Source organism: Anolis sagrei, chromosome X (genome assembly GCF_037176765.1).
Source record: "Anolis sagrei isolate rAnoSag1 chromosome X, rAnoSag1.mat, whole genome shotgun sequence".
Lineage (NCBI taxonomy): Eukaryota > Metazoa > Chordata > Lepidosauria > Squamata > Dactyloidae > Anolis > Anolis sagrei.
In genome coordinates this window covers 100,659,510-100,673,641 of record NC_090034.1, presented here as the reverse complement: position 1 = coordinate 100,673,641, position 14,132 = coordinate 100,659,510, and the positions used below count along the sequence as shown (strand labels likewise).

At 41.6% G+C, this 14,132-nt stretch overlaps 1 protein-coding gene across 6 annotated transcripts in view; it reads right to left on the bottom strand.

Moving 5' to 3' along the window:
- LOC132780185 (sprouty-related, EVH1 domain-containing protein 1-like) overlaps positions 1 to 9,631 on the bottom strand; it is a 33,001-nt gene extending 23,370 nt beyond the window's left edge. The window contains exon 1 of one of the 6 annotated variants that reach the window (XM_060783756.2): positions 9,502 to 9,631. The gene's annotated coding sequence lies outside the window, so the exon portion shown is untranslated. Of the gene's footprint in view, positions 1 to 7,793; positions 7,899 to 8,492; positions 8,566 to 8,845; positions 9,039 to 9,097; positions 9,310 to 9,467 lie in introns of those variants that run through there. The other 5 variants (XM_060783755.2, XM_060783751.2, XM_060783752.2 and 2 more) reach the window with 5 other exon arrangements.
- Between the last annotated feature and the right edge of the window lie 4,501 nt (positions 9,632 to 14,132).

The following is a 14,132-nucleotide window of genomic DNA, read 5'->3' as shown; positions in this document are numbered from 1 at the left end:
CCTCGTGGGCCATCCATCCAACCCCATTCTGCCAAGAAGCAGGAATATTGCATTCAAAGCACCCCCGACAGATGGCCATCCAGCCTCTGTTTAAAAGCTTCCAAAGAAGGAGCCTCTATTTATTTATTTACTGTATATACCACCTTTCTCATGCTTTACAACAGACTAATGGCAAAAATTCAATGCCAACATACAGTACACAAAGAAATCACAATAATTACTACATATCTCTATGAACTTAAAATAAATTAAAACCATTTATATATATTATACACACACATATGCATACATACACTTACACTCACATATACATTTATGCATTTCATAGAATCATAGTTCCATAGAGTTGGAAGAGACCTCGTGGACCATCTAGTCCAACCCTCTGCCAAGAAGCAGGTAAATTGCATTCAAAGCACCCCCGACAGATGGCCATCCAGCCTCTGTTTAAAAGCTTCCAAAGAAGGAGCCTCTATTTATTTATTTACTGTATATACCACCTTTCTCATGCTTTACAACAGACTAATGGCAAAATTTCAATGCCAACATACAGTATTTATTTATTTATTATTATTTATTTGGTGGATTTCTACCCCGTCCTTCTCAACCCCCGAGGGGGGACTCAAAGAAATCACAATGATTACTACAGTACACAAAGAAATCACAATAATTACTACAATACACAAAGAAATCACAATAATTACTACAGTACACAAAGAAATCACAATAATTACTACATATCACTATGAACTTAAAATAAATTAAAACCATTAATATATATATTATATGCACACATACATACAGATGTAAACACACATATACATATTAAAATAGTTTGTCACAATGGTTCTTTTTGCCAAAGATTGTCATGGATTTTAGTCATACCAATATATGCACAACATTAATCACAAATACGCCTATTTTCTTCCAAGAAGCCATGGAATGACCTAATTTGTCCATCCGTATCCATATAGAACAGGCATGGGCAAACTTGGGTCTTCCAGGTGTTTTGGACTTCAACTCCCATAATTCCTAACAGCCTCAGGCCCTTTCCTTTCTCTCCTCAACCACTTAAGAATTGTGGGAGTTGAAGTCCAAAACACCTGGAGGGAGGGCCCAAGTTTGCCCATGGCTGATATAAAGAGAAATATATATTTTTAGGGCTTCCACAATTAATAATTCTGATTTCAATCCCTTCGTGTCACTCCGAGCCTATTCTACCTGGCTCTTTTCCTAAGGGAATTCAAGCATGGAATAAAGGAGAATATATCTATATTTATATCTATACCTATACCTATATATATATACACACACACATATATATATCAATGCTAAAGGAGCAACAATGAGGTTTTTGTGAACGAAAGAAAAGGATATCAAGGACATTGCACTGAACTATTAATTCCCAGCGACGGGATAAAATAAGCTGGTTCACTGTACGCAACTCCAGATATAATAATAATAATAATAATAATAATAATTTGACAGATTTGGTTGAGGATGAAGGTTTGAAAAGTCTGGTTTGGGAATGTTTTGCAAGGCCTCAGCTGACATTGTTCGCCCTCAACCCATTTCAGGGAAGACGCAAGGTGATTCTGAGAAGGGCAAAATGGCCCCTAAATTCATTCTTCTATATAAATAAAAATATAATGTTTGTTTGTGGGACTGACATAACTCAAAAACCACTGAACGAATTGACATGAAATTTGGACACTATACCCCTAACAGACCAACAAGTGACCATCACTCATAACCACCCCACCACCCCCAAAAAGTGGCAAGGACTTAAAAACGCAAAAAAGCTAAATGACGAAAAGATAAATAAAAAAGGGAAGAGGGAGTGAAGGAAGGAGAGAGAAAAAGAAAGAAAGGGAGGGAGGGAAGGAAAGAAAGAAGGAAAGAGAGAAGGAAGCATGGAAGCAAAGAGCGAAGGAAGGAAGAAAAGAGGTAGTGAAGAAAGAAAGGAGAGAAAGAGAAAGGAAAAGAAAAAGGGTGAAGGAAAGAAAGTGGTAGAGAAGGAAGGAAGGAGAGAAGGAAAGAAAAAAGGAAAGGAAGGAAAGGAAAGAAGGAGCGAAGGAAAGAGGGCAAGAAGGAGAGAAAGCGGGACGGAAGAAAAGAAGGAAAGAGAAGGAAGGATAGAAGCAAAAAGCGGAGGGAGGAAGGAAGAAAAGAGGTAGAGAAGGAAGGAAGGAGAGAAGTAAAGAAAAAAGGAAAGAAGGAGCGAAGGAAAGAGGGCAAGAAGGAGAGAAAGCGGGAGGGAAGGAAAGAAGGAAAGAGAGAAGGAAGGATGGAAGCAAAAAGCGGAGGAAGGAAGGAAAGAGGTAGAGAAGAAAGAAAGGAAAGAAAGAGGAAGGAAAAGAAAAGGGGGGAAGGAAAGAAAGAGGTAGAGAAGGAAGGAGGGAGAGAGGAAAGAAGAAACGGGAAGGAAGGAAGGAAGGAAGGAAGGAAGGAAGGAAGGCAAGAAGGAGAGAAAGTGGGAGGGAAGGAAAGAGAGAAGGAAGGATAGAAGCAAAAAGTGGAGGAAGGAAGGAAAGAAGGAAAGACAGAATGAAGGACGGAAGCAAAAAGCGGAGGGAGGAAGGAAAGAGGTAGAGAAGAAAGAAAGGAGAGAAAATGGAAGGGAAGGGAAGACAGAAGGAAGGATGGAAGCAAAAAGAAAAGAAGGAAGGAAAGAGGTTGAGAAGGAAGAAAGGAGAGAAAAGGGGAGGGAAGGAAAGACAGAAGGAAGGTGGAAGCAAAAAGTGAAGGAAGGAAGGAAAGAGGTAGAGAAGGAAGAAAGGAGAGAAAGAGGGAGGGAAGGAAAGACAGAAGGAAGGATGGAAGCAAAAAGTGAAAGAAGGAAGGAAAGAGGTAGAGAAGGAAGAAAGGAGAGAAAGTGGAAGGAAAACAAAAGGAGGAAGGAAAGAGATAGAGAAGGAAGAAAGGAGAGAAGGAAACAAGAAAAGGGAAGGAAGGAAGGAAGGAAGGAAGGAAGGAAGGAAGGAAGGAAAGGGGGTGCAAAGGAAGGAGGAAAAGAAGGAGAGAGAAAGAGAGGAAAGGTTGGCCACAGCAACGCATGGCGGGTACAGCTAGTATGTTTTGACAGATTTGGCTGAGAATGAAGGTTCAAAATGTCTGGTTCGGGAATGTTTTCCTAGGCCTCAGCCACCATCGTTTGTCCTCAACCCAATTCAGGGAAGACACCAGTTGATTCTGAGGAGGGCAAAATGGCCCCTCAATCCATTCTTATCATAATAAGAAGACGTTTTGACAGATTTGGCTGAGGATGAAAGTTCAAAATGTCTAGTTCGAAATGTTTTGCTAGACTTCAGCTGCCATTGTTTGCCGTCAACCCAATTCAGGGAAGACACCAGTTGATTCTGAGGAGAGCAAAATGGCCCCTAAATCCATTCTTATCATTATAAGATGACGTTTTGACAGATTTGGTTGAGAATGAAGGTTCAAAATGTCTGGTTTAGGAATGTTTTGCTAGGCCTCAGACTCCATCGTTTACCCTCAACACAATTCAGGAAAGACAACAGTTGATTCTGAGGAGGGCAAAATGGCTCCCCAATCCATTCTTATAAAGGCTGTTCACACAGGATATGAGAGCAATTCTGAGGTAAAACCGTGACTGAAAATACCAAAAAAAGAAAACCTCACAAGGAATTATGTCTCAGCAAACAGATTTTAAGTATCTTGGCTCCTTCAGGAGAAAAAAGAAGCACAGTAATGGTTTGGCGAGGATCTCATTTGAGACACTCAAGGCTCCCTCACAGAACGGTCATTTCTGAGGGGGAAAAAGACGGGATTGTTATTAAGCTAACACACAAAACCTATTTGGATGGACCCCAAAAACCCTCTTTCTTTCCTAGGAACCATCGTTTCAAGTGGCAGAGGCCTCAAGGAAACCTATTATTGTCCTCCAATGGAAACCAGATCCCAAAAAGAACAACAAAGAAGGAAACAGAAGCCTTGAGGGCTTTGCCTCAGAGGACAAGATGGTGGACTACATTACACGGGCCATTGGCCTGTATTAAACAAACACCTGATCGGGAAATCCAAAATCATCCATAAAATCATCCACATGGCTGGTTGAGAGGATAGGTTACCTTTCCTTTCTGGTGGTTCAAATGGGACTTAAATAAATTTGGTAGTTTTTTAAAGACTCAGGTCCCATCTCCAAGATTATTAATAACTCTATGCAAAGTGTTCAAATACTTGGAAAAATCAGGATCCCAAGGATTTTAGATAATGGAAAGTCAACCTGAACTCGACTTAGGATAGGATTACTGCACTCCAACTTTGGGCCAAAGGGAAAGAAGGAGAACCATCTGTCTGTCTGTCTGTCTATTGACCTATCCATCCATCTAGGTATCTATGTATCTATATATGTGTCTGTCTGTCTGTCTGTCTGTCTATCTATCGATCCATCCATTCACCCATCCATTCTTCTAGGTATCTATGTATCTATCCATCCATCCATCCATCCATGTATCTATGTATATGTCTGTCTATCTATCTATCTATCTATCTATCTATCTATCCATCCATCCATCCATCCACTCATCTAGGTATAGATCTATGTATCTATATATGTGCCTGTTTGTCTGTCTATCTAGCGATTGATCGATTGATCTATCGATCCATCCATCCATTCACCCATCCATTCACCTAGGTATCTATCTATGTATCTATCCATCCATCCATGTATCTATGTATGTGTCTGTCTATCTATCTATCTATCTATCTATCTATCTATCTATCCATCCATCTACTCATCTAGGTATAGATCTATGTATCTATGTATGTGTCTGTTTGTCTGTCTATCTATCTATCTATCTATCTATCTATCTATCTATCTATCGATTCATCCATTCACCCATCCATTCTTCTAGGTATCTATCTATGTATCCATCCATCCATCCATCCATGTATCTGTCTATCTATCCATCCATCCATCCATCCACTCATCTAGGTATAGATCTATGTATCTATGTATGTGTCTGTTTGTCTATCTATCTATCTATCTATCTATCTATCCATCCATCCATCCATCCATCCATCCATCCATCTATTTTGTGCTCTATCTATCTATTCATCCATCCATCCATTCATCTAGGTATCTATCTATGCATGTGCCTATCTACCTATCTATCTATCTATCTATCTATCTATCTATTCATCCATCCATCCAGATATCTATCTATCTATCTATCTATCTATCTATCTATTTTGTGCTCTATCTATCTTCTTAAAGTCTTAGGAGAGAATTTTATCGAGATGATGGGAAGTCACAAAAGGACAGAAAGGGCCAGACTGAATTCCCAATCAGGTCGGATTTGGCTCTAGGGTTTCTCGTTGGAGCTTTAACAATGAGCTTTTCCTTGATATTGACAACTCACATTGACATTTTAATACTTTCTTAATGTTGGATGAGGCAAGATGCTCCTGGGTCAAGATGAGCAAAGACTGGGGCATTCGAGGACTGTGCTCTGGATTTGCGAGCCTTGAAACCAGAAAGCAGTAAACCAGAGCCATTTTAAGAGGATAGATTCTGGAAATTGGAAATGATTTCATCCTGAGTCCCATGGGCTGTGGTTTCTTCCTCTATCTCTGCCCATTTCACAGATGAGCAAAGAAAGAATAATAATCCAGGCCTGATCAAATAAATCTTACGTGATTCATCTGCCAACTCATTTTACTTTGAATCAGTTCTGTGCATAATTCTGCATTTCAATAAAACAAACATGATTTGAGATTGTACCCACGACTGTGACGGCACGCATGATCTTAGACACTTCATCTTGTGTGTTGGAGACGTGCTTTTGCAAAGGTAGCACCTGCCATGAGCCACAAACCGTAATTAGTATTTTTAAAAACACAGCTAGATAGATAGATAGATAGATAGATAGATAGAGAAATGCTTTTGCAGAGGTAGCACCTGCAATTAGCCAAATAATGTGTAATAAGAATATAGCTGGAGAGATAGCAATTAAAAAAAATACAATATCTGACTAAACCAAGGGGGGGGGGGGGTCTATGTAATCAGTTAAGTAACTGTTTAATAACTTATCCATCTAATTAATTACCCAACATTACGGCCCGAAAAATGGGAAGGAAGGACCAGCCAAGGTTACACAATGAGTCAGCAGTGCAGGCAGTGGGGTCGTCTCTACAAACACACAATTCGGTTTGGTATCATTTAAACCATCATGGCTTCCTTGCAAAGATTCTTGGGAATTATCTTTTGGTGAAGATATTGGGGGTCCACTGTGAGGACATCCCTCACCTTCTGCTCAGCTGGTCCTTTGACTCCCTGTTGCAAAAGAAAGATGCTTTAAACCAGTTTTCAGCCTACGTTGTAGACTGGTCCTCTGTGCAGCCACGCAAAGCCTTTCCTGATGTGTGTTTGTCTCTGACCTCTGTCTTGGCTCAAAACTAGTCCACCATATTCCTTCCCCTGCGTTCAAGAAACCTCCTTTCCTAGTAACCTATTTACTTTTAACATTCCCCTGAAAATCAAACCGATTAATCAGAAAATCCCAGGCTGCAAAAGAGGTTGACTTCTGATCTGATCCTGTGCCGATGGAAACCCACCAACTTTTAAATGGAAATGTGAGGAAAAACAGAAAGAAGAGCTAGGAGAGACCCAAATTCTTGCTCTTCCAGAGCATTTAAGTGGTTCAAAGGAGATGTACCTGGCTGGAGAGGTAGTTAAAAGAGAACGAAGACATCGAGAAATATGGATAAAGGCTATGCCATATAAGATGCCTCCCCCACTTCGGTCCGACCACCAAGAATCCGCAACCGCCCAGTTGCCCAGGATAGGATATGTATTTACGAGTCTCCAAAAGGGAAACAGAATTGATACAAAATCAAGAGGTAAGGTGAAAACATCAAAACCCCCCACTCAATATTATATATATATATATATATATATATATATATATATATATATCTCACAGCGTTTTCAACATACAGGTGACATCACAACGCGTTGCCATGGAAAATGACATTATGTATTACAAGATCAAAGATGTTGAAGCAAAGTGGAGACACATATTCCCTGTTTTGATGGCAAGCCAGAGAAAATGAGAAAGGGGGGGGGGACGACACAGAAAATATATATTTTAAAAGGAGGGGAAGACTCTTCTTTTTTGCAAGAACATAAACAAATTGCCCTTTCACGAAAAATGCACAAGACCAAAGCAAACTCCCATTTTGCCAGTGCAACACATTTTCATCCCACCGTACCTCCCCATCACCAAAAGGATATAGAAAAGGGGAATACATTCAGTGCAAAGTTTCTGGTTCCAAACCCACCATTTGATTGCTGGAATAAGCTCAGATTTAATGGGGGGATAAAAAACCCTGCTACCATTATTATGAAAGGGGGTGTTTGGAAAATTTAAGATCTAAGCTCACCCCCACCCCACCACACACACCTTGCCCATCAAAGCAACAACCTGAGATATACAGCACGCAATAAAATATATTTGATGCAAACACAGACACACACACACACAATTCTCTCTGGCCTTGGCGTAGGCAAAAATTGGATTCTAGTGGGAAAGGATACAAGATCAATTCCCGTCCAATCTATCCTCCCCTGCAACCATAAGGAGGAAAAAAAAACATATTAACATAACATCCTGCAGACCAAAGTCCCCTTTATCCTATCTTTAAAAAACAGACATAAACTAGTTTTCCTTTTAAGATCAAATACATATATGCATACACAGAGACGTCTCCAAACATGCACGAAAGGTTATATAAGTTAGTTCGTATTTAAATACATATTTCCAGTGGCAAACCTTGTCGCAGAAGTGTGGCCTGGTGTGGTATAAAATATTTCAAGCAGTAATAAAAATAAAAATAAAAAAGGAGGTCTCTCCACCCCCCTCTGCTGCCCCCCCCCCTTTTAAGACGTATGATGCAGGTTGTCAACAGTCTCTTCTTGAAAAACTGCAAACCCACCTACCCACCCACCCACCCTCTCCTCCTTCTCCCTCGCTGTCTCACTCCCCCCTTTTCCCTCCTCCAACCACTATCTCTCCTTTTTTGCCAATGCTATGTAACAGGGCTTTGAAAAAAGGTATGTCTCTCTATGGCCCAGCTGCCTATTCCTTCAGCCCATCTCAATGGAAACCCTGGGCTGGATTTTTGTGAATGGAGGGTCACATGACCTAGTCTAGGTTCTTTGTCCCTGTTTCTTGAATAAACAACAGGTGAAGGGGGGGATTAACACGTATATCTCGAGAGATCCAGATGGAGTGCAGTATATATTTATATTAAAAGGGGGGGGGAATATATAGATCGGGCAAATCTCAATATGCATACCCTGTTTTTCTCAAACACACACGCACACACATTATCTTGAAACAATTCCAGTTCCATCCACTATGACACATGCATCTAAGAAGCCCCCCCTCTCCATAACCCCCCCCCCTTTTAACAACATCCAAAATTGACAGGCTAGAAAAACAAACAGGGTAAAAAAATGTAGCTCTCACCATTATGAATGTTACAGCAGGACCTTGGCTTTTTTTATGAATGAATCCCGATGCAAATGGCTTTGATTCACAAACAAATAGACCCCCACCCTCTTTTTTTTTTTTTTTTTTGGTGGGATTGAATTTCATTCATAAAAAAAAAGACCCACCTTCATCCTCAGAGGAGAAAGAAAACCCTCAATGAAACAAGACTACATTCTGATAACATGACACCTACAAGGACTACAAACACCATATTTAAAAGCACAAATAATTACAGCTAGAACAGGAAGGTGTGCTTATATATATACATATATATACATTTTTAAAAAAATACCAGCCAAATGACAATAAAGATAAAATAGAAACCATACCCGAGGAAAAAAACAGGTCTTTAAAGCATGCTGATTTTTATGAATGGGAAATGATGCCTCCTGGTCTTCTCTTCCCCTGCAATCTCTCTCATTACTAAGCAAAGAGGGGGAGGAAGAAATAATAACAGCCCCCCCTTTTTTGGTGATTTATAGATGCATTTTGCAAGAAGGGGGGAAAAAGGGGGGGGGGATGTCCCCTTCTGTAGCTCTACCTATCTATGTATATTTATATATCTCAGAAGAATGACTCACTGTGAATCGATGGGTCGTTACAGCTGGCGCGTTAGGGTTGCATTATCACGTTGAAAGAACTGCACCCCCCCCCCCTTTTCTCAATTAATTAGAATTTTATATGCATATACAGATAGATAGATAGATGCCCAGATAGAAGGAGAGCTTGCCTTTATCATAAAGAGGATGAGAAACTAGCAGCCATTTTCCCCCAGCTAGTACAAATTAGCATCCTTTCTACATACACCCCCCCCCCCCCCCAATGGCATCCTCCTCGCCCCCACTTTCCCTCTGCCCACCTTTTCCCACCGCCTCCTCTCCCTCCCTCCCTCCTTCTCTCCCTACTTGGCACCTGTTCTGGATCCCCTCTGAGCCCAAAACTGAGACTAACCAAAAAAACAGGATGCAAAGAGTGGGTCTCTTACACTGATGTTGCAGGGCCAGAAGCTTTTTTTATTTAAAAAAAAAAAAGCTGGGGTGGGGGGTGGAATCCAAAGCTAAGAAAGAAAGAGAGAGAGGGGGAAAAAAAGGTTTCCACCTGGTCCTAATGCCCTGGAAGAATCAGGAGGAGAGAGAGATCAAAAGGAGGAAGGGAAAAGGATGCAAGAGATGGATGTAGACCCAAGAAAATTGGATTTATTCAAGGGAAGCAGCCTATCAGAACAGCAAGGGATTCAGAGGTTTCAGAAGTGGTCCTGATCCAATCGCAGCTCCCTTTTCCTTGCAAAAGCCATTATGAGTGGGGTGCTTGAGCGCACTTCCTCTTCAGCTCTTAACTACTAGGTGCTGCATGGAGATCTGGTTCAAGTCAGGAGAAAAAGAAGGTTCAGGATGTGGTTGAGGAAAGAGGTTTGATGCATAAACTACATGCCGTTCTGATGAATCAACAGCAAACCTCCTGGCATGTACACCTGCCAGATCATGGCAACCCAGAGCAGAATAAATATGCCTGCGTGAATGTATGGTAGGGCAAGAAGAGGGAATCCATCTTGGTTTTGACTAGCCACCCTTGTTGTTTATACAAACAGGTGACTGAAAGGTATTAAGGCAGTGGTTCTCAACCTGGGGGTCGGGACCACTCAAGGGGTCGCGAGGGGGTGTCAGAGGGGTCACCAAAGACCATCACAGACAGTATTTTCTGTTGGTCATAGGAGTTCTGTGTGGGATGCTTGGCCTAATGTTATTGTTGGTGGGCTTCAGAATGCTCTTTGGTAGTAGGTGAACTATAAATCCCAGCAACTACAACTCCCAAATGTCAAAGTCTATTTTCCCCAAAGTCCACCAGTACTCACATTTGGGTAAATTGCGTATTCATGTCAAGTTTGGTCCAGATCCATCATTGTTTGGGTCCACAGTACTCTCTGGATGTAGGTGAACTGGAACCCCAAAACTCAAGGACAATGGCCTCCAAGCCCTTCCAGTATTTTCTATTGGTCATGGGAGTTCTGTGTGCCAAGTTTGGTTCAATTCCATCATTGGTGGAGTTCAAAATGCTCTTTGATTGTTGGTGAACTATAAATCCCAGCAACTACAACTCCCAAATGTCAAAGTCTATTTTCCCCAAAGTCCACCAGTACTCACATTTGGGTAAATTGCGTATTCATGTCATGTTTGGTCCAGATCCATTATTGTTTGAGTCCACAGTGCTCTCTGGATGTAGGCGAACTACAACTCCAAAATTCAAGGTCAGTGCCCACCAAACCCTTCCAGTATTTTCTGTTGGTCATGGGAGTTCTGTGTGCCAAGTTTGGTTCAAGTCCATTGTTGGTGTAGTTCAGAATGCTCTTTGAATGTAGGTGAACTATAAATCCCAGCAACTATAATTCCCAAATGACAAAATCAATCCTCCCACCCCAACCCCACCAGTATTCAAATTTGGGCATATTGGGTATTTATGCCAAATTTGGTCCAGTGAATGGGAATACATCCTGCATATCAGATATTTACATAACGATTCATAACAGTAGCAAAACTACAATTATGAAGTAGCAAAAAAAACTAATTTAATGGCTGGGGGTCATCACAACATGAGGAACTGTATTAAGGGGTCGCGGTATTAGGAACGTTGAGAACCACTGTATTAAGGTATAACCAAGCAGTGTCAGGCTCCTTTTGAATACCCCTGTATCCATGGGACCAGTATCCATGTCAGACAAAACAGGCCCTCTCTAGGCATTTTCTAGACCCACCAATGCAATTGTATGCTCTTTTAGGGCCAGAAGATTTCGTTTCGTTTGGGTGGATGGTTTTGTCATTCACCCAAAGTCCAGGAAAATCTCACCTATGAATAGTGGGATGTTGGTATATGATTTTTTTGAAAAGGAGTGCAAGAAATAGTGCCATAAAATATACATCATGACCTCTTGTATCTGCAGAGAATACATTCCCAGATATAAATTCAATCAATCAATGACTCAGTCTCATTGACCCCTAAGCAATTTATTTATTTACTAGCTGTCCCCTGCCACGCGTTGCTGTGGCCCACATGGGAGTTCTGTGTGGGAGGTTTGGCCCAATTCCATCGTTGGTGGGGTTCAGAATGCTCTGTTACTGTAGGTGAACTATAAATCCCAGCAATTACAACTCCCAAATGTCAGGATTCTATTTTCCCCCAACTCCACCAGTGTTCACATTTGGGCATATTGAGTATTCGTGTAGAGTTTGGTCCAGATCCATCATTGTTTGAGTCCACAGTGCTCAGTGAACTACAACTCCAAAACCAAAGGTCAATGCCCACTAAAGCCTTCCAGTATTTTCTGTTGGTCATGGGAGAACTGTGTGCCAAGTTTGGTTCAATTCCATCATTGGTGGGGTTCAGAATGCTCTTTGGTCGTAGGTGAACTATAAATCTCAGCAACTACAACTCCCAAATGACAAAATCAATTTTTTTTGAGTGGAGGACATACATTGGATTGTGAGGTGTCTTGTGTCCAAATTTGGTGTCAATTCGTCCAGTGGTTTTTGAGTTCTGTTAATCCCACAAACGAACATTACATTTTTATTTATATAGATTTATTTCCTATATTTATACCCCGCCCTTCTCCCCCCAAAAGGGGACTTAGGACAGCCTAACAAAAGCACCATACGATGCTAGCATCAAAAAAAACAATCACAGTACAATCAAAATATTAAAAATTAAAACAACAATTAAAACAACGAATTAAGACACATCCATTAAAATTGAAATCCAAAAATCAGTCTGGGTCAATTCATTGCCATAAGTTGTGTGATCTTCTTCCATTTGCTGCTCACTGATCGAACACTTGGTCCCATAACCAGGTCTTGATTTTCCTTCTAAAAGACAAGAGGGAGGTGCCAGTCTGATATCTCTAGGGAGGGTGTTCCATAGGCAGGGGCCCACTGCTGAGAAGGCCCTGTCTCTCGTCCCCATCAACCGTGTTTGTGATAGTGGTGGAATTGAGAGCAGGGCCTCTCCTGGAGATTTTAAACTTTGTGATGGCTCGTGGCAGGAGATATGTTCGTACAGGTAGTCTGGGCCAGAACCGTTTTGGGCTTTAAAGGTTAAAACCAGCACTTTGAATTGTGTTTGGAAGCTGATCGGTATCCAGTGGAGTTGGTGTAACAAAGGAGTTGTATGTTCCCTGTATGTCGCAATGGTTGGAAACTTAGATATGCAGATGATACCACTTTGATGGCCAAAAGCGAAGAGGAACTGAGGAGCCTTCTAACCAAAGTGAAAGAAAGAAGTGCAAAAGCTGGGTTGCAGTTAAACATCAAAGAAACCAAGACTATGGCAACAGGAATGATTGATAACTGGGAAATAGAGGGAGAAAACATGGAGGCAGTGACAGACTTTGTATTTCTAGGTGCAAAGATGACTGCAGATGCAGATGGCAGCCATGATATCAGGAGATGCTTACATCTTGGGAGGAGAGCAATGATCAATCTCAATAAAATAGTGAAGAGTAGAGACATCACACTGGCAACGAAGATCTGCATAGTTAAAGCAATGGTATTCCCCGTAGTCACCTACGGATGTGAGAGCTGGACCATAGGGAAGGCTGAGAGATGCTTTTGAACTGTGGTGTTGGAGGAAAGTTCTGAGAGTGTCTTGGACCATGAGAAGATCCAACCAGTCCATACTTCAGGAAATAAAGCCCGATGGCTCATTGGAGGGAAGGATATGTGAGGCAAAGATGAAGTACTTTGGCCTTTTGGACAGGAAAACTTAGAGAAGACAATAATAATAATAATAATAATAATTATTATTATTATTATTATTAAACTTTATTTTACCCCGCTAGCATCTCCCGAAGGACTCGATGCGGCTTACAAAGGCCAAGGTCTCAATACACAACATAACAATACACTTAAAGCAAATTAAAAACAATTAAGGCAGTATTAAAACAACAAAACCACAAGCAATAAACAATACATCAACAAGATAAAACGGCTGGGCCAGAGTAGAGGGTACAGGATTAAAAAGTGCTGATGTGACAGGTGATATTATAGGGCAAGTGCAGTGTGCAGTGTGCGGCAGTCTTCATTCTAATAAAGTGTTTCTGGGACTTGGTCTTGGAGATTTCCTATTCTGGGAAGGCACATCGGAACAGCCAGGTCTTCAAGTTCTTTCTGAAGACTGCCAATGTAGGGGCCTGTCTAAGATCTTTGGGGAGAGTGTTCCAGAGATGGGGGGCCACCACGGAAAAGGCCCTGTCTCGTGTCCCCACCAAAGGTGCTTGCGACGCAAGTGGGATCACGAGCAGGGCCTCTCCAGATGAGCGTAGTGAACGCGTGGGTTCGTAGACTAAGATCCGTCACGCAGGTAGGCTGGTCCCAAACCGTTCAGGGCTTTGTAGGTAAGCACCTGCACCTTAAATTGGGCTCGGAAGATAAACGGCAGCCAGTGGAGCTCCTTGAACAGGAGGGTTGACCTCTCTCTGTAGGGAGCACCAGTTAACATCCTGGCCGCCGCTCGTTGGACAAGTTGGAATTTCCAAGCCGTTTTCAAGGGCAGCCCCACGTAGAGTGCATTACAGTAGTCCAATCTGGAGGTGACTAAGGCATGGACCACCCTGGCCAGATCCGCCTTCAC